A 26212-nucleotide genomic window follows, 5' to 3' on the forward strand; every position below is an offset into this window, starting at 1 on the left:
ACGGCTCAGTGCTAACTGGCAGAGGACATAAGGTGTACACAGAGGTTTACAGGGATCCCATGTCTGATGTCTACATAATAGGGTGACATGTGAAGTCTCTGCCAACAGCCAGTAATGCACCAGTCATCCTAATCATTGCAAGATTTATGTACAGATATTTAAGGAGTTATGTATCTATACTGAAAACTGTTCTTAAGGTATGTGACAAACCTACTATGAAGGAACACACATCAGGCAGGTCTCCCGTTTATGACTAAGAATGAATTAATCTGGTATATCAGGAGAATTGAAGGAGTCACACCCTATCCTGCACCTAAGAGACAAGCTGCCAGCGGTCTTGTCTTGTGAATGGAGGGTTACAGCTAGCCTGGCTGTTAGACTCTGTGAGGAAGTCTTTGGCTGAACTAACCTTTCTGGGACAGCAGGATGTTTTGTTAGTTAAGTCTCAGCTGTAGTAGGTGTATAATGGGTTTTATTTTACATGTAACCATTTGTTTCCAATATTTTTACTTGCTACGTCTCAAATGACTAGGCTTTGTTAAATAATAATGTAAACAGGTATCAATTTAACAAATCTAAGTGCTTTGAGTTGAGGGGAGTGGTGATCCTGAGGTGAATCTGGTAAGCAAGGCTGTACTGCTGCCTTGGAAACAGTGGATCAGGGAATTCTGAGAGTGTTCAGTGAACCAGGGGCTGGACCCTCCACGGGGGCACTCAGAGGGCTCAGGGGTTGGAGCGTGTCTATCACTAATCTGCATAGGGGCAGCAGAGCCTGCAGAGGCTGAGGGGCGAGTGCTTGTGTTGCCCGTGGCTGGTGGAATCAGGAAGCTGGCCTCTGGCAGGCACAGACAAGCTTCCTCACGCGAAGGGTATGTGGTAGCAGATGCCTCGCAACCCTGGGAAGTGTCAGTCTGCCATCCACACAGCTTCACCTTGAGGTTTCAGTAGACTTGCCTGGAGAACAAGAATTCCATTTTATGACACCTTTCAAGGTTCTGAAATTCATTTGTGTTACACATTGGACAAGAAATGAAACTGTTGAAACGTCCATTCGTGGATAAAAAAGGCCAAGTGTTTATTTGAATCTCGCTCTCTCCCCGTCTCCCCTTCAACTGGGGAGTTCACCCTGGACCCCAGAAACCTTACCATGAAAATCAATACATTCCCACTAAATGTTTCATCTTCAATGAAACTGCATTTTGACAAAAGAGAAAAGTGCAGGTTTCCTATTGAACTGACCCTGGGGTAGGGGTGGGGGATAAGATAGTCAAAGAAGGGCACTCAGTTTGCTCAGGATTGTTAACCTGTTTTAAATGGAAGTTTGGTTCATTATTCTGAAAAGCGAGAGCACGGTAGACCCCTCCCTACCCCCGCCAGCTGTGACTTTTACTCTTCACACAACCTGCGTAATAGGAAGGAACTACATGGGCACAGTGGGGTCCAAGTAACAATGTTTACTAACTATTCACAACATGCAAGGCTTAGCTAAGTATAGATATAGAGATATAGATACACACACACACGGGTGCTCAGACAGGGCTTCTGAAACAGATGATAGTGAGGGTCAATAGGATTTATTAGCATACAACTTAGCACGTAACCATCTTTCCAATAGATCTTTCCTAATCATCTGCAGGTACAGTGATCTGCTCCAATATGTCACCATTCCTACAAACACAGTCCCACCCTCCAGAAAGCCATAGCCCTGATCCAAAGCTCATTAAATGGGAGCCTTTCCTATAACTTCAGTGAGCTATTCTTCAAGTCATACATGAAGATCATAACAAAGGAGGAAATCTGAACCAATGTGAACTGATAATTTCTTATTTTATTTGCAACCAATTAGCATTTCTGAAGTCAACAATTTTCAATGAGGAAACGAAGGACTTTACAGCAGATTTGTGCAGGAGGGAGGAAAACCAGAGTACAACAGGATGTGCACTTCTGGGTATGACGAACAGTTGAAAGGTGCGATCCCAAGTGATTTGCACCACATAAGCTACAGGAGCAGCTATGAAGACAGAAGAGATTGAAAAAAAATATGGGTAAGATGTAAAACATTCTGTGTGATACTGTTTGTGAATGAGATTTTAAAGAGGGGATTTTTAATGTATCTTAACCCTTTATGCACAAGTCCTCTGGGCCTTTTAAAGGCAAGTCCAACAAGTTCCTCATACAGGCATGACGTACTATTCAGCCTGGGGTGCATCTGGTACCCCTTTTGCATGAGATGGACTGGGCAGCTCCTGGGTGCTGTGGTATCAGAGCAGAGGCAAAACTCCAGCTTTATATTAGACTCAGAGAAACTCCATTCATTTTTCTTCCTATTTGGCATTCAAATTAGAAAGGGAACTTCATTTGTATGGGAGAAGTCCTTTTGCACTGCAATTTGCAAATTTCTTTGGATACAAGTCATTCAGACAGCAAAGAGGACCTATGATTAATCAGTTTACTCATCTAAAAAGTTCACACTATTATGAGTGAATCAGTTTTCAGAGAAATTGCCAGGAACAGATGATTTAATTCCTCCAGGATTGAGTATCACACATCATTTAGCATCTCATGTGCAGTAGATCTCTGATATTTAATGAGTCACGTTCACCATCTACACAAAGACTTTTTTTATGTGGGTCTTATCTCAATGTATTGTGTTCAGTTTATCTTGTCTTAGGGTATGTCTACACTATGAAATTAGGGTGATTTAATAGAAGTCGATTTTTTAGAAATCGATTTGATACAGTCGATTGTGTGTGTCCCCACTAAGCGCATTAAGTCAGCGGAGTGCGTCCACAGTACCGAGGCTAGCGTCGAGTTTCGGAGTGTTGCACTGTGGTAGTTATCCCACAGTTCCCGCAGTCTCCGCTGCCCATTGGAATTCTGGGTTGAGCTCCCAATGCCTGATGGGGCAAAAACACTGTTGCAGGTGGTTCTGGGTACATGTAGTCAGGCCCCCGCCCGCCCCTCCATGAAAAAAATGGCAAAAAATCATTTCTTGACTTTTTTCCTGGGTTATCCATGCAGACGACATACCACGGCAAGCATGGAGCCCACTCAGCTCACTGTCACCGTATGTCTCCTGGGTGCTGCTGGCAGACGCGGTACTGCAGTGCTACACAGCAGCATCCCCTTGCCTTGCCTCGCAGACAGCAGACGGTACAATACGACTGCTAGCCATCATCATCGTCCCATGGGTGCTCCCGGCCGACCTCGGTAAGGTCGGTTGGGGGCACCTGGACAAAAATGGGAATGACTCCAGGTCATTCTCTTCTTTAAGTTTCGTCAAATGGAGATTCAGTCCTGCCTGGAATATCTCGCCAGCTGGAGGCTTCTGCCTCAGGCTGCTCTCCCAGTCGGCAGCACCGCACAGTTGCACCTATCCCTTGCTCCCATGGCTCATGAAGCCTGTACAGTAGTAAGGAGAAGTTCAACTATAGGCTGAGCAAGTGCAGAATGGTGGTAGAATGTGCCTTTGGATGTTTAAAAGCTCGCTGGCACAGTTTACTGACTCAGTTAGACCTCAACAAAACCAATATTCCCATCGTTATTACTGCTTGCTGTGTGCTGCCCAATATCTGTGAGAGTAAGGGAGAGATGTTTATGGTGGGGTGGGAGGTTGAGGCAAATTGTCTGGCCGTTGATTACGTGCAGCCAGACACCAGGGCGGTTAGAAGAGCAGAGCAGGGCGCACTGTGCATCAGAGAAGCTTTGAAAACCAGTTTCATGACTGGCCAGGCTATGGTGTGAAAGTTTGTTTCTTCTTGATGTAAACCCACCCCCTTGGTTCACTCTACCTCCCTATAAGCCAACCACCCTCCCCTCCCCCCTTTGATCTCCACTTGCAGAGGCAATAAAGTCATTGTTGTTTCAAAGTCATGCATTCTTTATTAATTCATCACACAAATAGGGGGATCACTGCCAAGGTAGCCCGGGAGGGGTGGAGGAGGAGAGAAGCACAGGGGTGGAGTAGTTGTAGGGGCACCCCCTAGAATGGGATACAGATCATCATAGAAGCGGCATGTCTGGGGCTCTGACACGGAGCGGCCGTTTGCCTCTCTGGTTCTTCGGTAGGCTTCACACGGCGCTGCTGCGGGTCCCTGTTATAACCTCTGTTCTTCATGCCCTTGGAGATTTTTTCAAATATTCTGGCATTTCATCTTTTGGAACGGAGTTCGGATAGCACGGATTCGTCTCCCCGTACAGTGATCAGATGCAGTACCTCCCATTTGGTCCATGCTGGACCTCTTTTGCGATTCTGGAACTCCATGGTCACCTGTGCTGATAAGCTCCCTACGCTGGCCAAACAGGAAATGAAATTCAAAAGTTCACGGGACTTTTCCTGTCTACTGGGCCAGTGCATCTGAGTTGAGAGTGTTGTCCAGAGTGGTCACAATGGAGCATTCTGGGATAGCCTCCGGAGGCCAATACCGTTGAATTGCATCCACACTACCCCAAATTCGACCCAGCAGGGTCGATTTCAGTGCTAATCCCCTTGTCAGGGAGGAGTACAGAAATCGATTTTAAGAGCCCTTTAAGTCAACAAAAATTGCTTCGTCTTGTGCACGGGTGCAGGGTTAAATCCATCTAAACTCACAGTGTAAACCAGGGCTTAGTCTCACATCCACAGCAATGTGCAGTTACATTCACAGTGAGGTGTGGCAACACAGCCCCTCTTTACTCCCAGAAAACTAAGACAAGCCATACCTTCCTAGTGACTTGTTCAAGCTAACTGAGGTCAATGGACAAGTTGATGGTAGGTGAAGTAAGAGATTGTTCTCATGGTTATAGCCTTGTTTTCAGTATAAAATGAGCCAGGACGAGTTGAGTTGCTACACGATGTCATGTTCATTACGCAAGAGCATTTTATTTGTTCGTTTTTTAAAAAAAGAATAATTGCTATCACCTAACAAAAGTAAATTGTTTGCCTAATTGTTTTGTGAACAGGAGGAACTAATTGCATAGACTAGAGTCAGAAATATGTGAAATAGACATTACACAAGCTTCCCAGCATACATCTGCCAATGCAGCCCAGTTCTGATCTACATAAGGCACAGTTGTATTGCTCCTTTACCAATAAAGTTCCAGTTCTTAACACAGGTCCATGCAGACCCGGGGGAGGGTCCCCTAGCATATCATCTTGAAATCTGAGACCTACATATGCTCTTAAAACTTATTCCTGCAAGGTGCGAAGAGTCCTCAATTAAAGGGGAGTTGGTGCTCCACCCCCAGCAGGATCAAGCCCTTAGTTCAGAGTATTCCAGACATTCCATCAGCACCATGCTTTCAAGTTAAACAGAGCAATTTATGACTTTAGATTAGAAAAATATCAGTAGGATCCTGTATCAGATTTGCTAAGGTTCATTAAAGAATATGGGTAAGATGTGACATATGGGTAACATGGGGGTGTTTGCTACTATTGCAGTCCCCAGTGTCTGTGTCCTTTAGTATATTCTAGTCCAGGGGTAGGCAACCTATGGCATGCATGCCGAAGACAGCACACGAGCTGATTTTCAATGGCACTCACACTGCCCGGGTCCTGGCCACAGGTCCAGGGGGCTCTGTATTTTACTTTAATTTTAAATGAAGCTTCTTAAACATTTTAAAAACCTTATTTACTTTACATACAACACTAGTTTGGTTATATATTATAGACTTATAGAAAGAGACCTTCTAAAAACGTTAAAATGTATTACCGGCACGCAAAACCTTAAATCAGAGTGAATAAATGAAGACTCAGCACACCACTTCTGAAAGGTTGCCAACCCCTGGTCTAGTCCTTAGTGGAAAGCTCTAATTTACATCCAGCTGCTGCAACACCAAGGGGCCATTCCAGCAGACGGGAATAGCTGGAGCACAAAGGTGCATCAGCCATGCCCCTACTAGGACTGAAAGTGCCTTCTTTTGAGTTTGGACAGCACCTGGCACTTTGTGGGTGCTACTGAAAATAAATACATAAAATAATAAATGAATGTTTACTACAGTCTCAGAATCAGTGTTCTTATTCTGTGTTTTATACACTTATTTTGTGTGTTTTATACAGCTTGATTACAGATACCTCCTTTAAATTCACTATGTGGTATTTTAATACATTTATGGGTGCTCTTGGAAAGAGAACAATTATATCAACAACTACTTGAAAACCTACGTACTGAGAACAACAACTCTCGATGAATAACCAAAAAACACAAACTAGAAATGTCAAATTTCTGTAAATATTCCCAGCTGTGACCACACTTCCACAAAAAAAAATCAGAATGGGCAGATGTGTCAGCTAACGTCCAAATCTGAAGATGAATTGATTAAGACAAAGAAGCAGAACAAAAGCACTAATTCCCAAACGCAGTGCAGCCTAAGAGAGGCAGAAAAAAAGAGGACTAATCCCATATAGAAAAGAAGCAGGATGCAGGATTTCAATGTAGCCAAAAGGAACATACCTGAATGCAGCCACACACCACAAACAGTTCATAACACCATCTCTTCACGCATCCTGCATTTTATATAAACCATTTCTCTCTCTCTCTCTCTCACACACACACATACATACACAAAGATGAAGAACTTGTACCCCTTTAATTTCTGCTGGAGAGGTTGTGAGCCATTGCGCGCACAAGTTCTGGGACTTCTCATGGATTCAGATATGCTGGCCACACATATACAATCCCCTAAAAAGTGTCTTTATTATACAGTTTGATTACAAGTTCAATACACTCTTTTCTTGGATATTCACCCTCACTCCCCTAAAAGCACTGCAAAATATAAAAGAATAGCATGTAATGCATCATTATGTTATGACTCATGCCCCCTCCCCCCCAAAAAAACTAAAAAAAACCCACTACAATGCAAATTGCAGCCCAGAACAAACAAACAATCTGAGGACCAAGATTGCCTTTAGAGATATACTAAACATATGAGAAAAAGAAACAACTTCCACCCAGGCACATACATATCACCATTGTATATTAATTGTTCAGTGCCAACAACCTGTGCAGTGCCATACAAGTCAAGGAGTTCAGAATCTAGTAGACAAAAAGACAGAAATGACAAGACAGTGGGAAAATCAAAGGAGGTGCATTTGAAAAGCTGTCTTCAAACAACTGCAGATCTTAATACACTTTAAATAATTTCACTTAGTCCCTGCAAAAGACATGGTCATTGGTGCTTCAAGTAGAATTTTCCAATGCCAAGAAGATCATCAGAACTGGCAAGTTGAGGCCAAGAATTTAACAAGATTTAAAAAGTAATTGGATTTTTCTGTGAATATCAAGAATAGCCAGTGTTGTCATAATCAATGATGACAAATTTTGAAAGGGTATTAAACTTCATGATTCAGGTCTTAAGAGATCAGGATGAGACCTACGCAACAGGCAGATTATCCCACCTTTGCCTACTGTGGTGTTTTACTTTCCTCTGAGGCAGCTAACCCTGGCACCTCTCAGAAACAGGATACTCGACTCAATCAACTTTAGTTCTGATCTAGTGTGGTAAGTGCCTCTGTTCCTACAAGTACTTTATGCTGCTGTTGAGCTTTGTGAAGCCAGTGCTCTCCGCTCTGCTGGAGAAGAAAGTCTATATACTTCATCACCAAAATATTTCCTCAATCAGATACAAAATTACCCAGCTCTTACTATTTAACCTGTCATACTATCAGGATCATAACCTGAATAATTATGGAAATTATTCAAATGTAACAGCTAGTAATACTGTAACAGCAAGTGATATAAAATACATTACTATTAACAAGTTGCTTAGCAACTGAACAACATTAAAGCTTTCAACATATGAAAAAGGTAGAGGAAGTAAAAGAAGATTAATCTTTTCTCCCAAATGTAAAATGTGTGACGCTGGGAATCAGAATTGTTTTCTAATTGACAATCTCTCTCTTGGGTTTTATACAGCCACCCAGCACATAAAATCAATGGCAACAGCAGAGTCCTTAGTGGACTTCATGGAGTCTCTGGCTTGTCTTCCTTTCTGAGGGACAAAAGCCCTGCTTGGGACATGGTAGGTTTTGGTGGGTTGGATGGTTGATTTGTTTGTTTCAGTTCTCTCCTTAACCGTTTTCCTTTCAGTCTTTAGTATTATACACAAGCTGGCTTATTGTAAAGAAATGTGCATGTGTGCACACTCCCACACACCATACTATTTTCTAGATTTCCTGGATAAAATAGCCCAGGAGGTACTTTTTAGCTGTCTTCTGTGCTTCTGTCATTCATTACCTGCTTTCTGAATCTTTTTATAGGGCAATGCCAAAGCCTAACTTTGAGTTTTTAAACCGGAGAGACTCCGTGAATTAAAAGAAGTTGTCCTTTACAAAAACAAAACAAAAAAACCACTATTACAAGACACTAAGGCCCCAATCCTGGAATCTGATCCATACAGATAGATCTGTGCAGCTGCGCAGGGCCACGTTTACTTTGATGAGGCTCCCCACAAGCATAAAGGTCCACTCATGCAGATCAGACTGCAGAGTCATAGTGCAAAAAACACACATTGAACATCAACTTGTGAATGAGTAAATGAAATCTAGATTACATTTAAGGTTTTTGGGCAGGGACTGTACTTCATCCTGTGTTTGCAGAGCACAAAGCACAATGGAGTCCTGACCTGGTTGACCTCTAGGCACAATGGCAATATAAATGATAAATAAATAATCATTTTAAGATGGACAGGCTATGTTGTTCTGAAGTTTGATGTACTAGTGTTTCAACTCTTAGAGTGAGGGTTCCGCCTAAGATCATACATGAACGTTAGTTGGGTGGTCTCAATCTAGTCTATAGCACAAATGCACAGTTTGGCACAAGCTAGCATAGCTGTCAGACAGGAGATGCCCTCTGCTGGAATAAGCAAGCTAGGTATTGCAAAGTGAACAGAACTCTGGGAAAGAGGTTGCAAAATACAAGCCCTCACAATGCATGGCTGTAGACACTGTGGTTACTGTCGCTTTCATGAGCACAAAAATTAACATTCATTCCAACAACAAAAAAATTAATTTCATATTTATGACCCAAAGTGGTAGGGGGGTAAAATCTTAATTCCAGTGACAGTTAGAAATACTGATATGTAGGTGATGCACAAAGATAACTATTCTTCAGTAACTCAACAGCAAGGAACTTAAACAGCTACTCATTTCCCATAGTGGGTCTTAGTTAAGAAATTTACAAAAGCATCCAGATGTTTAGTGAATGTCATGCACTGTCAGATTTTATTAAACCCATTTAAGAATCCTACACCTAAAGCAACTGGCATAAACAAACCCCATTTCCTAAACATCAGAAATACTGCAAGAAAAACTAAGGTGATGCTGCTTTAATAGGGGAGTCTGGAAAGTATAAAAACATGCAATAATGTTAATGGTACAGGAATTTCTATTTCTAACAATACATGCAGATACTTTTTAAAAAAAATGTTCTATTCTCTGATGTTAGTGGCAAACTTAACACCAAGATTCCAGTAAATTAATCTACTCTCCTCTGTAAAGTTGGGTTGTATGTATTTTACAAGGGTTCAAGCAGAGAACTCAATTTATTTTTAATGATGCAACAGGCCATCCACTAACCTATTGTTTAAGAGCTTCTTAGAGGATGTCTGGGGACATATTTATGACCATCCAAAGCTGCACTCTGATTGCTGGGTTGGACCTTTTCCATAGCATCCCAGATGTGCACAAGCTCACAATGATGCACAGGCAGAACCTCATTACTCAAAACAAATGAACAAAATCTCTCTCTCTCTGACCACACTATGTTCAATGGGTGAGAGGGAAAAAAAAGGAGAACTTCCTTTCTTTTCTTGAAGAGAAAACCCTGCCCTTCCACCTGTGCATTTGAAAGTGTTTTATTTTTTAATATAAAGCCACACAGATGTTGGTGCATTTACAGTGAAACCTATAAACCTACACTTTGACACCTGAATGCCTGAAGTTAAGCTCATACACACAAGGGACACGATTTACAAATGTGTTGAACAAGTGCAGCTCTCATGGAGTTCCAAGGGAGCAGAGGATGCTCAACACTTCTGAAAAATCAGACCACTTTTGTGTAGGTGCCTGCCACTATTCATTTTGGAGCCTAACCTTCACACAACCAGTTTTCAGAACATTGGCCTCAGGGTTTCAGCAGTGCTTCAATTCCAGGTGACTGGGGGGTAGGAGGGAATCCTTCCATTTTTACTGAAAAAAGGGCTCTCTCTAATTTCTCCTCCCCCATAAGGGCTCTCTCTAGTTTATTTTCCAGTCAAATCAGAGAGACAAATTGTCATGGTGACAGGTGCCACTCACTTCTTGAGCACCTGCTCTTGCTACATCTAGTACAGCAGGCCTCTTCCTACTCCTGGCACTCCCGTAGATTGTCAGCCTCTTTAGGCAGGTGTTCAGTGGCTCAGCCCTCTGGCCAAGTCTCACACAGTAGGAATGGATGAACAAATAAATGAACCCCTTCCAACAGAGATCCATCAAGGACTATTTCTGTGCCCTTATTAGTGTCTTCAGCCCTGTCTCTGGGCCCTTTGAATCTAGCCCCTTTGTCAGGCTTTTCATAAAGAGTCCAGCCAGAACAGTCAGTCTGCAATCACCAGGTCTTCAGCCCTGTCTCTGGACACTTTTGCTTAGACTTTTAAACCAGCCACATCCCCTTTCTAGGGCTTAGGCCATTCCAGCACTGGCTGGTGGAGGGAGAGGGACCCTATACACAGGAGCCACATACTGCTCCCTCCAGTTCGCTGCTGCTTTTCCCACGTAGCCCCCTTTCTCTTCGCCCTTACCTCCAGGCTGAAGTTCTCTGAGCTTCCTCCTCACCACAGAATTAAACTCTCTCAAGCACTTCTGACCAGCAAGAGGCACCCTACCTTGCTCCCCTGGTCCCATCAGGAACTGACATGTTTAGGGCCTGCAGCTCCTTTTATCTGAGCCTGCTGGGCTCTGACTGGCTGCTTCTGTGCAGCCTTTCTAGGCAGGTCTGGAGGACCCACTTCCACTGCTCCTTCCTGGAGCAGGATGTAGTAGGACCATGGGCTGCCAGCAGGGGGCCTCAAAGGGCCAGGTACAGCCTATCACAGTCACACTGATTTTTAAGGGTCCCCCGCTTCACTTTCAAATGCATGGAGCCTGAATCTCCTTACACTGATGTAAATCAGAAGTCATGTCACTTAAGTCAGTAGATTTACACCAGGGTAAGACTGGTTTAAGCAACAGGATAATCCAACCAATGTATCCATAGATGGATATTATCCCAAATCATCTTTGATATTTTTATGGCTGAAGCTGTAGAGTAGGAGAGGAAAGATGGCCCAATGGTTGAACACTAACCTGGGACTTGGGAAACCTAGGTTCAATTCCTTACTCTGCCATAAGGCTTCCTGTGTGACCTTAGGCAAGTCACTTGGTTTCTCTCTGTCTCAGTTTCCCATCCTTAAAATGGGGATAATAGCACTTCCCTACTTCATGGGGGTATTCTGAGGTACTCCCAGGGCTGGATCCACAAAGGGACCTAGGTGTTGCAACATTCAGTGTCATGGTGCCTGTAACACATAGAGACCCACAAAGCCTGGACTAGGTACCTAGGTTCCCCATACAATGAACTGAGAGTGATATGTGCCTAAGAATGCAATCCACAGATGCCAGCATTGATTGCAATGGGACTTCTGCACATGCTTGAATGCTTTGTTAAATCAGGGCTTAAACTGGGAGCTGTCCATTTTACCATCTTTAATTTTTATAAAAAAAGAGTAAGAGAAAAATTGCAGCTGAGTAACCCAGTTGCCAGTGGAACTTGAAGGAATAGAGTATTGAGGGGCAAGGTACCTAATAGTGCAGGGTTTTAAAGTTTAACAACTTTAGAGCAGGGCCGCCCAGAGGATTCCGGGGGCCCGGGGTCTTCGGCGGCGGGGGACCCTTCCGTTCTGGGACCCGCCACCGAAGTGCCCCGAAGACCCGCGGCGCCCCCTCCCCTGCCGCCGAATTACCGCCGAAGCCGGACCCGCCGCCGAAGTGCAGCCCGGTCTTCGGCGGTAATTCGGCGGAGGGGGGCCCCCGCCACGGGTCTTCAGGGCACTTCGGCGGCGGGTCCCGGAAGGGAAGGGCCCCCCGCCGCCGAATTACCGCCGAAGACCGAGCTGAAATTCGGCGGCGGGTCCCGCTCAGTCTTCCGCGGTAATTCGCCGGCGGGGGGTCCTTCCGCCCCGGAGCGGAAGGACCCCCCACCGGCGAAGACCGGGAGCAGAAGAAGCTCCTGCGCCAGGCCCCGCAAGAGTTTTCCGGGCCCCCCGGAGGAAGTGAAGGACCCCGCTCCAGGGGCCCCGAAAAACTCTGGTGGGGGCCCTTGTGGGGCTCGGGGCTGGGGCAAATTGCCCCTCTTGCCCCTCCCCTGGGCGGCCCTGCTTTAGAGAGAGAGAGAGAGAGAGAGAGAGAACGAACAGGTTAGAAAAATTAACAAAGAAGTGTTTTTAACTTTTTCACTTGTTTCCTCCTCATTTCACTAGGAACTACTTTGCAGAGTGGAAATACATACACCTCTACCTCGATATAATGCTGTCCTCGGGAGCCAAAAAATCTTACCATATTATAGGTGAAACCACATTATATCGAACTTGCTTTGATCCTCCGGAGTGCACGGCCCCCGTCCCCCCCCACCCCCCGCGGAGCACTGCTTTACCACATTATATCTGAATTCATGTTATATCGGGTCGCAGGTGTATATTGTGTAAATCCCCATAAAAGCACCTTTTAAATGTTTGTTTTATTTCTTTAGATTTAACATTAACAAGAATGCTCCCATACAATCCTTGAGTAATAACCAGTCAGCATCATGAATACTCAGATACAAATAAATTAATCCCATTAAGCAGCAACCTGGAATAATCAAATAGAGGTAACAATAAAATTTGAAAAACCTCCAGAAAAGCTTCTCACCTGCAAGTCATACTCTGCAACATGGCTCCCCACCCAAACTCCCCAAGCATGTTTTTTTAATGGTTTTTAAAAGTCAAATTAATGATTCATATTATAGTACTGGTAAACTACTCATGGAGTGCATTAGTAGGCTATTGGTAATTATTGAGTTATTGGCTTCAATCAATCCAGGGCTGGATTAAGGCATCTGCACTACAGGCCCATATCTAGGGCCCCCAGTTCCTGGAATGTGCGATTAAGTCAGAATTTAGAGCAGAAAGTCTCCATCCCTCATGGTTGTGAAGAAAATCTTGACAATATGATCTGAGTGTACCCAGTTCAGTGATGATTCCCTGGATCTGTAGAGAGCCAGAAACAGTAGCTATGAGAGATGCCCCATTCATCGCAATGTTAACTCCAAGACTGCTAATCTGGGAGGCCATGGCAACACCAACCTAACAGAGGGGGGAGAGAGAGAGAGAGAGAGAGTTTATGGCAGGGAGAGGTGAATGTAGACAAGCCCTTAGTTCTCATTGGCTCACATTGAAATGCTGCATTTGTTTCTTACCTCCAGTCACGGGGCACAGTTAGGAAAAGCAGCATGTGAAATTAAAACAAATTCAACCTGGTACAACTAATGTAGCATGCTGTCCCCATTACAGCTTACCTGAGTTACCATGAACATTTGAAACTTTCATTGTAGCATTTGCTGTAACATAGTAACTGGTGCCAAGGATCTTCCTGATCACTTTTGCCTCCATATTATTAGCCAGCGGAGAGAAGGGACTGAACCAACCCTCCAGATCTGAGCACACTTGAAGTTTGAAGCATTAAAAAAATAAGACTGAGTTTTGTGATACGAGTTCATCTGTACTCCATACCTGCCAACATCTGAGAGCTAGATAACAGGGCATTTGGGGAAGGATGCATGGTTAAATTCCATGTAAATACATTGGAGTAGGGAAGCTTCTGAAGGGACACTGACTTTTTTCCCCTCTTAAAAATAGGGACACGGCTCCTCCTGCCCTATGTAAGGATAATTGAGCCCCACTGGCTACTGGTAAGAACGGAATGAAAATACCATGAGAGAGCCATGGAGGACAAGCTGAGTAGATATGCTTCTCTTTGGCTTCCACTGCATATGTGCTGAAATCATTGGGTTTGCATAAACATTAGCACTTAATGAATTTATAAATGTATTAGAATAGATTAGATACAGAAGTGCAAGATGTCCCTCCAAAATATACCTGGATAGATGCAACAGGATTCCTGCCAAGCTGCCATCACAATGAACAAAACAGGAAGTACAATTGTTGCCATAATTTCAGACTGCAGAGAGAAAAAAATTATCAGCATTCAGGGGCATTAAGACAGAGTCTTAGCATTTGAAGGGAAACTTTGGTTCATTTTTCCAGATTTTAGCCCCTCCACCCAGACCCCCATGAGAGAGGATGTAGAGATGAAATAAGTTTTCTAACAAGACAACAATGAAGCAATAAATCTGTACTCTGCCCTGCTCAGAATAAAATGATAGCAAATAAAATATATAGCTTTGACTAACTGTTGAAATCAGCAAAGATGAAACAGAAGGTACAGACTGGAGCTTAATTAAGTGTCCTACTTGCAAAATCTTATGTTATTGGAAACCAGAAACCTTTCACCTATAAATGTTTGCTGAACTTTAATTTTTGGTGATATGTCTGACAAGATATTGTTTTTCTGCTTCCTCAACTCAGTGAGTGTATGGGCAGACACTTACAATATCCTGAAACTGTAGAATATGGTGTTATAGATAATGTCGTTATATTTAATTGGTGAAATTTGTTTCATATTTGCATATACACGAGTGTGTCTGTATCATGCTGTTTAGCTCTATGTGTACTGAAATATTAAGAAAAGAAAAGAAAAAGAAAAGCTTAAAGTCAGTGTAACCCAGCTTCACAACTCTGTTGCCACTTTAAGTGCCTGTTACAAATGTAATTATCTTCAGTAGCCAGACTATCCAAGGCATGTAACTGCATAATTAGGGGCTCTTCTGGTTTGTCATTATGGTAGGTTAAATAAGATTTTTTTAAATGGCTTGATCTTATCTGTTGTTTTCTACTGCGTCATCTGAATTTTCTTGGTGGCTATTAATAGGACAATTAATAAAAAAGGAAACATTTTGTTCCTGTTTTCCAGTAATAAGTCTTGCTAATTTCCATTGCAAATAGTTTTCCTCAGGCTTTGGAAAAAAGCATTGCATTGATAATAAGTCATTTATTCCTGTGAATAGTAAGCCTCTACTTTACAGCTGATAATAAACAAGTAAACATTTTTCTTCAGAAAAAAACTCTAAAATGCTTCAAAATGACCTCTGATGCACAACCTGACTTTTATCACTGATCTGAAAGTGGCTGGTTCTCCCTCACACCTCCTCCCCCACCCATAATAGAATATTGGCTGAGGCTCAGGACCGGGGAAAATATCCAACTTGTTGACACACATTGATGTACCTACTGATCGAATACTATGCATGCAACCCAAGGCCGTGAAAATAGAGCACCAGGCTTGAGACTTGAGTAATAGGGTCAAACAACAATTAAGCAGAGGTGGCCCACAGATATCAGGAGGTCATTCAAACTCTCGGGCTCTGACAAAGACAATTAGTAAAACCAGATCTACTGTTAACGCAGGCTGAAAATGCCATCTTCTCACGAACGGTGAGACGTTCCAGCACTTTGTGGCTGTATACCTGAAAACACTCTACTAAGCATTATTATCCCTACAGAAGGAAAAGACATGGCCCAGAGAGTGACCTGCCCAAGGTCAAATGGCACAGCTGGTAATCACACGTATCCCAAACTCCCACCCCAGGTACGTATCCACTGGACCACACTTCCCTCCTTTACATGAAAAGTAATAACGATTTTGAAGAATATATTCCAGTAAAGTAACCTGTTGGCTTTTCAAAGTGTGAAGCACATCATCACAATGGGGAAAATATAATATTCCCTTTTAAATGGCCAAAGATATGCAAATGGCCAATTTACAATTCCTGATCTGGCACCATCTGAAAGTATTTTTTGTTCGTATATATTTACCCAAACTGTAAAGTCTGAGATTGGCAGCAGCTAACAAAGAGGTCTCCCTTTCTGGTAACTATTATGATGAGATGGCATCCTAATTAAAATATCGATTACAATAGACTTGTTATGAATACTTTTCATCTCTGTAAGAATTTCACACAATAAGATTTTGCAAGAAAACCACTATTTATGCAGATGTCACTCCGTTAACAAGTCATACCCATTGTGAATAGGCCCATCCCACTCCTTGACCTCCATAGAATTGGCCCAATAGTTGTAAAATGAACATTTGCCAAAGGTTATGTTCAGTAGTATAGACTTATACGCTGAAAACAGGTATGCAAAGTGGACAGAGTTGCCACAGGATATGAATGTGCAACAAATACATTAACAGAGGCTCTGTCACAGGGTAGCTGTTCCCTGTGGATAGACTAGGCTTAGCGCCCCTAGACCAGAGCACAGGAATCCGATCCAGCCAATTAAAGGGAGCTAGACTACACCAGGACCTATAAAAGGCTGCTAGTGTGCAGATGGAATAGGGATTGATTGAAACAGGCTTTGCCTGAAGAGGGAAAGTGATGGAGGAGTAGAGCCATTTCCTGTAGTGGGTCCCCTGGAGCAGGTCCCCTGGAGCAAGGAGCCAGGTGCTCAGGGAGACAGAAGTGAGAGAGCTTCTCCTGCTGACAGAGCTAATGTGTCTCACGGAGGTTGTTTTATTATGCCTATGGGAGACCTCTCTCCTGTTGGCATAGAGCAGGGGTGGGCAAACTTTTTGGCCAGAGGGCCACATCGGCGTTGCAAAACTGTATGGAGGGCCGGGTAGGGAAGGCTGTGCCTCCCCAAACAGTCTGACCCCACCCCCTGACTGCCCTCCTCAGAACCCCCGACCCATCCAACCCCCCTGCTCCTTGTCTCCTGACTGCTCCATCCTGGTACCCCTGCCCCTAACCACCCCCTGGGACCCCACCCCCATTCAACCCCCCCTGCTTCCTGTCCCCTGACTGCCCCAACCCCTATCCACACCCCCACCCCGACAGCCCCCCTGGGATTCCTACACCTATCCATCACCCCCTGCTCCCTGTCCTCTGACTCCCCCCGGGAACCCCCTGCCCCTTATCCAACCCCCTCTCCACTCCCTTACCATGCTGCTCAGAGCAGCATAAGCTTGCAGCTGTGAGGACAGCGGGGGAGGTGCTCAGGACCAGGCAGGACGGTCCCGTGGGCTGGATGTGGCCGGCGGGCTATAGTTTGCCCACCTCTGGTCTAGTAACATCCCTTCTGTGGAAACCTTAATTCTGAATTTTTGGGGTGACTAGATGAAGATCAGGAGCAGAACTGGGTGAATAACTGATTTTTTTATTTTTTGACAATTCTGAAAAAAATAGAATCAGGAAAAAATTCCTTTTGGTTGAACCAAAAATGAATTTTTTCAAAAGTTTTGTTGATTCAACAAGTAAAAAAAAGTTCTAGTTTGAACTAAACATATTGTTAGACCCAAAACAAAACAATTTTTAATATTTTTGAATTTAGAAAAAATTGACATTTCTAAATGAAAATCATGTAAAATTGAAACTTAAAACATTTCATTTAGAAAATGTCAAAGAAAATTGTTTTGATTTTTCCATATTTTTTTATTTAGCTTTTTGTTTTGTTTTTCAAAATGAACACAAACACCACAAATTTGTGATACACTTTGGTGTCATCAAATCTGCATTTTTTGCCAAAAAATAGTTTCAGCTGAAAAAAATCTCAGGACTAATCAGGAATAATTTCAGGTTGGTATCAGATACATTCTCTTTCATTGGGAGATTATATACTGCTTCTGTGGGGATGATTTGGCAGGCTTTGCCATCTTTAATTCCTATTATCCCATGATGCCAGTCTTTTGTAGCTCATTAACATCACTTAATTCCCTTTGTTTCTTCAGAGAAAAAGGGAAAATACAGATAAATGCTGGGACTTTAGGAATGGGATTGCTTCTGCTCTGAGATCAAGCTGCAAAACTGCCAAGGTCCATGCCTGATGAGACTTTTACTGCTTGGAAAGCAATACTTGAGTCAGGTTTGGCCCAGAGCCAGCCATGCTTCTCCCAAGCCACCCCTGAGATTTAGGAATGTCAGCTTTTCTCCCACACACCCCTTCACTAATTTTTAGATGAAATAAAAACTGGATCCCTCTGACCTCCAAAGTACAATAAGCAGCACCTGTAACAGAGCTGAAGCAGTCTCTCTCTGCTCCTGCCCCTCCATCCCAGGCTTGAGAAGGGGAGTCTACCGCTGGTCCTTGGCCCTGTCTGGCTGTTAGAGAGGGAATTGCCAAATAGTGCCCCTCTATTTACTTGGATTCCCTGTGCAGGAGTTGAGGACAAGGTTCTCCCCTCCCTCTCATTACCTGAGCTCAGTTACATCGTTGCTTGCAACAGAGTCTGGAAAGAAAACTTTTGTCATCCAACCCCGCTTCTCTCTTGGCCTGCAGCCTGCTTACAAGCAATAACTAAAGACAAAAATCCTGAAGCTAAGAGTGCAGGATGAAGTTTTCTTTTCATACACAATGTGGTTATTTTAAATTGTCTTCTCTTCTTGGCTTTTGCTAATGAGAAACTAAGCATTTTCCAGTTACCATTGGGCATGACCTATTCCCTGTGTTGTGGGCATGTGAAATAAAATCGTGGTGACGTACAATCAGAATTGTACAAGCAAGAGTGCTGCGATATTGTGCCACACAGAAGGATGTACAACAGTTTGAACAATAATCAACACTAAGGATAAGCAATGAGTCAGCTGACAAGGATGAGGGCAGTCTGGCCTAGTGGCCAGGGTCAGAGCCGTAGTCAGTCACTGGGAGCCAAAGCCAAGGGTCAAAACCAGAGGTCAGGAACTGAAGTGAGCAGAGTGTCAGGCAAGGAATGGTTCAATGCAGGGGCAGGACAGAGGCAAGACTGGATGCAAGGCAGGAGCAGCAGGAACCCAATAATGCAGAGCTAGCACCGTGGTGGGCATGAGCATTGAGAAGCTGGCAAGCTTCTGCTGCTGCTGGCTTAAGAGCCAGTCAGGTTGTGTAGGCTAATCAGGCAGCCTGCTGCAGGCCAGTTGGACCGAGGAGGCTGCCTGGAAACTAGCTCTGCTGCAGGCCCTGATTCCTGACACAATGTCCCATGCCTCCAGAAAAACACTGAGAACCACTGGGGTAGGCAAACAGGGGTCTGGGGCCCCCTGGAGGGCCACAAGCAGGTTTCACGGAGTCTGCCAAGCAGGACCAGTGTTAGACTTGCTGGGGCCCAAGGCAGAAAGCTGAAGTCCCACTGCCTGGTGCTGAAGCCCTGGGCCCTGAGTTCCACCACCTGGGGCTGAAGGAGGAGCTTGAGCAACTTAGCTTCACGGTGCCCCCAGTGGCATGCGGCTACGGGCAATTGCCTGCTTGCTACCCCTTAACGCTAACGCTGGCTTTTAGATGCAGAAAACCAGTTGGTGTGGCTCAGGTGGGCCATGGAGTTTTTACAGCATGTTGAGGGGGCCTCAGAAAGAAAAAGTTTGAGAACCCCTGGCTTACCCCATGCGCTGCAGGATACATTGTGCCAGTGAGCAGAAAAAAAATAATTGTTGTCTTTACTGGCAGAAAGTGTGATCAACACCTAACACATCTTTGTCCCACCTGCCCATCTCTCTTACCATCTTTCCCCAACTCCCTCACTCTAATCATGCAAGTTCTACTCCCTCTCACTGAACCAGAAAAATAAATACCCATTTTAAACAACCAAATTAAAATATATTTTTAAATTATATATTGGAACCATCAAAGCCTGCACATAAGAAACCTACATCACAGTCTGACCTTATCTTCCTCCAATCTCCTGATACCAATTTTCTCCTGCTTCCCGCCCTAAATAGTCTCTGAAGTTTAGATTTTGTTGCAATGATAATACCTGCCTCTGACATAATGCTTTTCACCCACAAATCCTCAGTAGTATCATTATCCTTGTTTTACAAATGGGAAAACTGAGGCATAGATAGAGGTCTATAAAATCATGACTGGTCTGGAGAAAGAAAATAAGGAAGTGTTATTTACTCCTTCTCATAACACAAGAACTAGGGGTCACCAAATGAAATTAATAGGCAGCAGGTTTAAAACAAACAAAAGGAAGTATTTTTTTCACAGTCAACCTGTGGCACTTCTTGCCATAGGATGTTGTGAAGGTCAAGACTATAACAGGGTTCAAAAAAAGAACTAGATAAATTCATGGAGGATGGGTCCATCAATGGCTATTAGCTAGGATGGGCAGGGATGGCGTCCCTAGTCTCTGTTTGCCAGAAGCTGGGAACGGGTGACAGAGGATGGATCACTTGATGATTACTTGTTCTGTTCATTTCCCCGGGGCACCTGGCATTGGCCACTATAGTAAGACAGGATACTGGGCTAGATGGACCTTTGGTTTGACCCAGTATGGCCATTCTTACAGAGAAATTAAGGGATTTGCCCAAAACTTCAGAGTTTGTCAGTGGCACAGCTGGAAATAGAATTCATTCTAATGCCCTCTCCACCAGATAGGTCTCCATAGGGTCTCCAGGACAATCACTATACATTTTTAACTTATCTGCCTGGCACTTTGCATGCTGTTGGGTGTGGTATAAGTAGCAAATCATGATGAGCATGAGTTTGGAAATACACATCACTCGATGCTCATCTGTAATGTGGTCACTCCAGACTCAAGCTGATAAAACCTTTCTAGCACAGCAGGGGGGTGGGGGGGTGGGGGAGGAACAAATTTTTAAATAGCGAAATAAATCAATGTTCCAAAAAAGAAAGTTTCTAAAAAATGTTATTGGGACTACTTCTGGGATCCCTTCCCAAATAGGCAGCCTGAATCCAAATATACCAGACTCAGAGGGAGAGAGAAAATATATCACACATAAAACACCAGAATGATCATAAATAGCAGTTCTACAGATTTTAAAAGTCTGTTATTTGGGGAACTTTCAGAGTTAGAAGCTTAGAATTCTCCCCTTTACAGTGATATGAACCTTCTGTGCCGAACTCTGCAGGACGTCCTAGTGCAGACCCCTTGCCTGATTAGACACCACCATCTTCCATGACAGGAGCTTGGCTTCTATCTATTAGAACAGTGGGAGGCACTGTTCTCTCTAGGAACTAAAGACCATCACAAACCTCAGTATCTTCTGCTCCAAATGCAAGGCACATTTCATTGACCTTGCCTTCTGTAACAAACACATAGGATAGGTATGTTTATATTTAAAATACACCACCCTACCAAAACAAGACACTCCACCACGCACACATCTCCCTCTGAGAGGGTGAGCGAACAAGTGGCAGATGTATAGTCACATTGCTTAATGCACTGCTAGAAGGTGCTCGAATACTTCAGTATAGGGTTCCAGGCATCTGGTTTTTGGAAGACCTGGTCGAAAAGGGACCCTGGCAGCTCCGGTCAGCACCGCTGACCAGACCATTAAAAGTCCGGTTGGCGGTGCAGTGGGGTTCCCAACCTGGCTTTAAGCAGCTCCCCAGAAGCAGCAACATATCCCTCGGCTCCTAGGTGGAGGTGCAGCCAGGGGGGCTCTGCACACTGCCCCCACATTGGGAACCACAGCCAATGGGAGCTGCATAGGCAGTGCCTGCGGGCAGAAGCAGTGTGCACTGTGCAGAGCTGCCTGGCTGCGCCTCTGCCTCGGAGACAGAGGGAAATTTTGCTGCTACCACGTTGCTGCCCAACGTAAGCGCTGCCTGGAGCCTGCACCCCCCCCCCCAACTCCCAGCCCCAGCTGTGAGCCTCCTCCAGCACTCTGAACTCATTGGCCCCAGCCCGGAGCCCCCTCCTGTACCCCAAGCCCCTCATCACTGGCCCCACCCTAGAGCCCACACCACCAGCCGGAGCCCTCACCCCTCCTGCACCCCAGCCCCCTGCCCCAACAGGATCCTCCTCCCACACCATGAACCCCCTATTTCTGGCCCCACCCCAAAGCCCACACCCCCAGCCCAGAGCCAGTATCCCCACCCACACCCCAACCCCCGCCCCAGCCTGGAGCCATCTCCCGCATCCTGAACCTCTCATCCCTGGCCCCATCTCAGAGCCTGCACCCCCAGCCAGAGCCCTCACCCCCTCCTGCATCCCAACCCTCTGCCCAGCCTGGTGAAAATGAGCAAGTGAGTGAGGGTGGGGAAGAGTGAGCAACAGAGGGAGGGGGGATGGAGTCGGAGGTGAGGCCTTGGGGAAGGGGCGGGGCAAGGTTTTGTGTGATTAGAAAGTTGGCAACCCTACTACAATGATCAGTACATGGGAAGTTTGAAAAGTATTGTAGGTATTGTTCTGTAATTAAGATGATTGGAGACAAAAAATGGTCTGACACTGGGCACTAAATTAAGGACCCATTTTTAAAGTAATTTTAACACATGCACTAATCAATGAATTTACTTGTAAATTCTCAAAAAACAATTGTGCTCAAAGTTTCAGGGCAGTAATTTTGGGGAACAAATGATGTATTTTTCTTACACAACGAACATAACATACATAAAGAGGCCGAGTCCTTGCCTTATGTGCAAAACTCAACTCAACCTTAATAAACTAACAGTTATATGGGACTGAGACTGGTGCTTACACAGTATGGAACCACATAAATGCTTCTATAGTGTGGCTGTTTGAGAATCACATTACCCACCACTGTAATGCACTCAACTCTGAGATGAAACATTAACTTTTTAACAGTGCACAGCAACAGTATGTCACTTTAAATCAGGAATGATGACTTATTGTGTCCATTTGAAAGTATGACCAGAGTTTAGGTAGGTAGAATGTACCCAAACTGAAAGTAGAATTGGGCACCAAGGTGAAAATCCCTACTTCATACTCCGGTATTAATGCAATATTTGACTCTCAAAGAAAAGTGTCACCTATGAAATTGCCAGCACACTCCCTGCAGCACCTACGTTTTTTCAAGAGCTCTCCAATCTAACTTGTAACTCATACTGATATTGCTTAGCTTGTGAGATCTGAGAAGATCACAGCTCGAGTTGATATAACTGCTGTGCATACGTATACATGAAGGAGTGATGGAGATATCTACTCCATGCATTATTGTCAATGTTTATTGGGGAAGGGATCCTTAATCAAGGCTGATTTCATAATACACTTCATTTAAAAGGACAAGCACTATAGAGAAGAAGCTGTAAACCACATTGAATTTCTAGAGTTATGAGCAGGGGCGGCTCTAGGTATTTTGCCGCCCCAAGCATGGCAGGCAGGCTGCCTTAGGCGGCTTGCCTGCGGGAGGTCCCCACTCCCACAGATTCGGCAGCACACCTGCAGGAGGCCTGCCGAAGCCATGGGACCAGCGGACCCTCCGCAGGCAGCCTGCCTGCCGCCCTCGCGGTGACTGGCAGAGCGCCCCCCGTGGCTTGCCGCCCCAGGCACGAGCTTGGCGTGCTGGTGCCTGGAGCCGTCCCTGGTTATGACTCCTTTCCCCTGGTACTTACACTGCCATACTCTACTTAGGACTCATTTATTATTTGTTAAAAACTGACAATGTACTCGGAGCTGAATACAGGACTGAATACGTGATCTTTGCACCAAGGATCTTCAGTAGAAAGGTAACCTGTGGGACTACTCAAAATGAGTAAGGGCTGCAGGAGGCAAGTGCTCAAACAGTACCAGTTTATAATCACATTCTCTACTGTGGCTGCCATGAACATTAAACAACAATATTAGCAATAGCAGCACTTGGCTATCCTGTAAGCTTTAATTCTAAGAAACACTTGGTAAGCTGTTCTCTTCCTTTAAGTATATCCCAGTGCAACATGAGTTGCTTTACTTTAACAAAAGGACCTTATGTGCTTGATGAAAACAGAGCTAGGACTGCTGTTGCTAAGGCTGCTAAGCAATGTTACTACCTTCCTATCTATTCTTGCGTTAGAGCTTTGAGTAATTATTCTTTCATGTAACCTTTATTTTTCTGTCACTTATGTTCCATAGCTGGACATCTTCATAGCTAAAGATGGGCCCAAACCAAAGCCCTCGATCCAAATGCTCCTCGTATTTGAGGAAACAATTCCTCACTGTCTGTAACTAGCTGAACTGGAAGCCTGGATCCAAACATCCCCAGACTTAGGGTCCGCATCTAGATCTGAACTTTGTGGCATAGGCCACCTCTACTCATAACTATTGTTTGTTGATTTTCATTTATAACAATACATAATTTTTTTTTAAAAAAGCACGCAACCTGGAATCCAGGAGCCTTTGCCAAAATTTAAAAAACACTGGCCAAACATTCGGGCACCTCTTTTCAAAACAGGTGTTGGGCTATTGCATTCTCATTCCTAGGGGGAAGGCTTTTTAGTTATGCTTATTACACAATTGGAATGTAAGAGTCACTGTTGTATGTGGTGGGGAGCATTGCTCCACCTGCTTCTTCTGATCTCTCTCTTGTAATAGAAACGAGAACACTCAGTTCTACCTCACATCCTTTGTGATCCTGCCCAGGTATTAACCTCCTGACGGTCAGGGCAGTTAGAACTTCCCAAATCTGTACAAATCAAAAGAGAAGGTCTAAGGGCTTCTGGGGAGCATTTACTTGGATGGCTATTTTGGTTGGCGAGGTTTAACAAGTGAAACCAAGCCCTGGCAACCCAACACCAAACCCAAATTATTGTTAATGTTGAAGCAATATGAAACATAACAATTAGGTTCATTCAGTGCTCAAGTCATGCCAGAATGCTACGGGACGCCATCTCAGCACTATTTTGGGGTGCTGGAACAGCATTCCAGTGGCAAAGTCATGCATTCTGGCACTACTTCTTTTAGGACTTGAGCACTGGGCTCACTTAGAACTTGTAACATCCTGAACAGTTACACACCAGGTACAAATGTTCATGTTAGGTATTTATTACCTGAAAGGATAGTGCTCAACACATTTCTGGCATACTGCATTGCAATCCGAGTATTTTTCATCACAGTTTCTCTATACATGGTATTTAAGATCACAAAACACAGTAGCTGCAATTAATTCCTTGAAAATTTAAGCTATGTATAATCACAAGGTTTATTTAAAAAATTAGAACTAATTGAATTTTTAAATTGACTCTTGTTTTCCAACTCAAACAACTTCACTAAGTCACATGTCTGTTACTATTAGCCAGGTCAGATCAACAGTAATAAGGCTTAATAAAGTTATATCGCTAGGAATGCAGCATTTTAGCTTGACAGTAGCTTTCTATTAAATTTTTGAATCAGTATATGATCACAATACTGTACGGTATAATAACCACTCATAAATAAAATGAGATTCAATTCCAAATATTAAAACATTCATTGGCATTTTGTTAAAATGCCCATTTTCATTTAATTGCACCACTTGTGATATTGAAAGGTGTATAGAAAGTACACTTGACTCAGAAGAAATGTTCTTCCTATATACTCTTAATCCAGCTCCCCCAGGCCGTGATTCAAGGCTTCAAGCATGGGTCCCAACAGACATGCCTCTTGCCTAACGTGTTGGAGAAGAAAGATGGATTTGTGGCATGAACGCAGAGCCTGACACTTTGATCTGAGTTCTCTTCCCAGCTCTGCGATGTGAATTTGGGAAAGTCATTTAATTTCTGGACCATGGTGTTTAGGTAGAGGCAGCTCATCCTCCAACAACAGCTAGCAGTGGTACAGAAGAGAAGAGGGAAGGCGCACATACTCACTACATAGTCAGGGCTTCAATATTTCAGCTCCAGCAACTGTACTTTGACCATCCATCTGTCTCACTTCAGTCTGGTGCAGTTTTTAAGGTCTAAACACCACCAAAATGACATCTCCAGGCACACCATATGGGCAAAGGTAGTGGAGGAGCAATGTTGCTGTGGGTGCATGTTTATTGTATGCGCCAACAGGAAGGCACCCCAAAGCACAGGTCCCTGTGCAGGTGCACATGCCTAGGCTGTTCCTGTTTCAGCTAATATTTTAGACTAATTATTATGGATCCATTAAGATAGCACCCAGGAAAGAAAATACATTTAAACTCTTGAGTGAGAGTTTCAGAAGTACATTGCTTTGTATATGTGTTGAGAACAATGGCTGCAGAAGCACTGCCAATATCAACACCAAAAGAAGTTGGCTTATTCCAGAATTGTACTATCCAGGCAGGCATAACTGGCAAATTTTACATGTCTATTTTAACAAATAAAGCCATCGCTTTGTTTCCAAGAAACTAAAAAGCTATATAATTTCCATAATTTTGGTCTGATCCTAGCAAATTATACATTATAAACTCCC

At 44.0% G+C, this 26212-nt stretch overlaps 1 long non-coding RNA gene across 1 annotated transcript; it reads left to right on the forward strand.

Annotated features, from left to right (window-relative positions):
- Positions 1-878: 878 nt before the first annotated feature.
- On the forward strand, positions 879-12606 carry LOC123370057. The gene is made up of 3 exons (XR_006579257.1): positions 879-2045; positions 7893-7998; positions 12472-12606. It is a non-coding gene; the product is annotated as an uncharacterized LOC123370057 (long non-coding RNA).
- The last annotated feature ends 13606 nt before the right edge of the window (positions 12607-26212 follow it).

This window comes from Mauremys mutica, chromosome 1 (genome assembly GCF_020497125.1).
Source record: "Mauremys mutica isolate MM-2020 ecotype Southern chromosome 1, ASM2049712v1, whole genome shotgun sequence".
In the NCBI taxonomy this organism is placed as follows: domain Eukaryota; kingdom Metazoa; phylum Chordata; order Testudines; family Geoemydidae; genus Mauremys; species Mauremys mutica.